Raw genomic sequence first — 3,155 nt, 5'->3', positions numbered from 1 at the left:
CAAAAGAGTAGGGATCTACGCGATACCTAAATAATACTACTAAGAAAAGGAGAAGATGAGGTGAAGAGGCTAGTCCCCTACCTCTCCTACACATAGCGACAAAAACTCAACTACCCACTAACTTTCTACCCTAATTCTCGACCTCCAAATCTTCCTATCTAAGGTCGTGTCCTCGATCGGCTAAAATTTGTGCCATGTCTTGTCTAATCACCTCCCCCAGTTCTTCTTCGGACTACCTCTACCTCTCCTAACTCCTGCTACTGCCAATCTCTCACGCCTCCTCTTCACATGCCCGAACCATCTCAGTCGCACATCCCTCGTCTTGTCCTCCACAGAGGCAACTCCAACCTTGTCCCGTATAACTTCGTTCCTAATCATATCTCTCCTAGTATGGCCACACATCTATCTAAGGATCCTTATCTCCGCTACTTCCATTTTCTAGACATTGACGTTCTTGACTGGCCAGCATTCTTCCCCATACAAATTTATAAAATTAAAATTCATTAAATTATTCTTCTTCTTGATTCTCCAGGTAAATTATTCTGTGTAAAAACTGCACAAAGGTTTGTGCATGTACTTACACATTAAGAAATAAAAAGGCTTACCTGGAAGAATTAACTGAAGGTGACTAAAAAGTCTCCAAATTACTAAAGGTGATGTGTAGGGTCCACCCCATATCAAAACCCAATTAAATTTGGGATTAAGAAAATTGGGGTTCAAAATGTAATTTTTAAAACTTCTTAATCTTTTACAAACTACAAAAAAACCCAAAACACCAACCCGTTATACTAAAACACCACCCATTATTCAAACATCCAAACCGTTCCCTCCCCACAACTCACCTCGCAACTTCCATATTTCAAAATCAAAACTCCCAGAAGCAAACGATTAATCTCCTTCACTTGGACATCTCTCATCTCTCCTCTTTTCTTGTCATCTTCTTTCACCCTCGTCTGTAGCTGCTGCTGCTGCTTCTTTTTAATATCAAAGGTAAAGTTTTTGTTTCACTTGTTCCAAAAGTTATTTGGTAGAAATTGATGATTTTAGTTGTAGAAAAAGAAGAAGAACATGGGTTTGTTTATGCAACGATGTTGTTTATTTTGTTGTTCATTGTTCGAGAAACCCTTATTTGGGGTATTTGTTTGACTTGTTGGGGTTTTTGCGTTTGTAAATAGCGTACATTGTTCTCAATTATGGTTTTTTGTGATGTTTTTGTTCTTCTTCTCCTTAAGATTTCGAAAAAATGGCTTGCAATCTTGTTGACTTTTGGAGCAGATGAGGTAAGTTCTTTGCTTAACTTGACACTTGTTTGACAGTTGTAGACATTTCTTTGAGGTTGCTTGCTTTAAAACCCTCATTTAGTGTATTTTGAGTTAAATATTGTTGTTGGTGTTGGTGTTAGTGTTGGTGTTGGTGTTGATGTTGATGTTGGTGTTGGTGTTGGTGTTGTCTTGTTATGGTATGGTTTAGGAAAAGAAAGGATAAACAATTATACATACATTTGATGTATTTTGTTTAACTTGTATGATTGTGTGTACGTAGTGGACGATTTAGGCATTGTCTTGGAAGTAGATACTTGTTGTTTTGGTTTGGTTAAGTGTTTAGGAAAAGCTTGGATAAAATCCATCTTGTTGTTGTTATTGTTGTTATTCTTGTTGTTGTTGTTGTTGTGTGTTTGTAGTGAAATAAATGATTTTTATTTGTTGTCTGGTATGGTTCGGGGTTTAGGAGTAGATATCCAAATAGATGGTTTTTTTGTTCTTGTCCTAGTATTTATACGGTTGTTTATAGAAGCTATGTCAATGATTTTTAGTTGTTGCAACAATTTCTACACTTGTGCCAACAAGTAGATAATATGTTGCGGCAACTACAAATGCATTTGGACATAACTTTAGTTTTTTGGTTGTTTGTAGAAGATATCAAACAGATTTTTAATTGTTGCAACAAGTTATACACTTGTTGCAACAAGTATACAATATGTGAAACACTTACAATCTGTTGGACATAGCTTTAGTTTTTGGTTCTTGTTTTTAGAAGATATCGATAAATTTTTAGTTGTTGCAACAAGTTATACACATAATTACAACAAATATACAATATGTTGCAACAACTACAAATCCATTGGATATAGCTTGATTTTTGGTTAAATTTGTAGAACATATCAATGATTTTTAGTTGTTGCAAGTTATACATTGTTGCAACAAGTATACAATATGTTGCAACAACTACAAATCTGTTGGACTTAGCTTCGATTTTTTGGTTCTGTTTGTAGAAGATGTCAATGATTTATAGTTGTTGCAACAAGTTAAACAACTTGTTGCAACAAGTATACAATATGTTGTAACAACTATAAATCTGTGGACATTGCTTGATTATTTGGTTGTGTTTGTAGAAGATATACAACATCTTAATCACTTATTCAACAATACCAAGAATCATTGCTGAACAACCTATTCGCTTGTTGCAAGATTCATCATTTGTTGCAACAAATTCTTCGATTGTTGGGGAATTACATTACTTGTTGTATTTTGTTTGATCAAATCTTGCACTTCTTATTATACATTTACTTTGAATGAAGCACTAATCGATTGAAGTTTTTTTTTTTTTCTCTGTGTGTAGATAAAATGTCTCCGACCAAAAGAAAAGTTGAGAAATCAGCGGGGTCATAGAGATAATAAAAAAGCTAGAGTCGCGATCATCGTTAGAGAATCTTGCGATTTAGCAAAATCTATTGTTGAATCGACAAATATAGAAGGAAAGAGACGACGAGCGACAATCGATCCTCGAAAGAGAGGAAGTACGAACGAAGAAGCGGTAGATACAAATGAACAAAGTGAAGAAGAATTAGAAGGTAAGAAAGCTGCATGAAGTAGATGGATTGGATAAAGATGATGAAAATGGCAGTGCTTCCGAAAATACGGTTCAACACTTGTCGACGTTCATATGCCATTTGAATTAAGAACAAAGAAGAGAAATAGTGTGAATGCCAATTTAATTGCGAAATCTTGGTAGATTGAACATAGATCATAACGGACCTTCCATTCTTGAGGTTGTCAAGGTTTTCGGTATTGACAAGTATGCTTGTGAGATGCGTTGAATGAAAATAATGATTTGACCGTTGATCTTACGGTCAAATCGGTATGGGTAAGAACTTT

This window comes from Lycium ferocissimum, chromosome 5 (assembly GCF_029784015.1).
Source record: "Lycium ferocissimum isolate CSIRO_LF1 chromosome 5, AGI_CSIRO_Lferr_CH_V1, whole genome shotgun sequence".
Classification (NCBI taxonomy): Eukaryota; Viridiplantae; Streptophyta; class Magnoliopsida; order Solanales; family Solanaceae; genus Lycium; species Lycium ferocissimum.
This window is presented reverse-complemented; position numbering follows the sequence as displayed.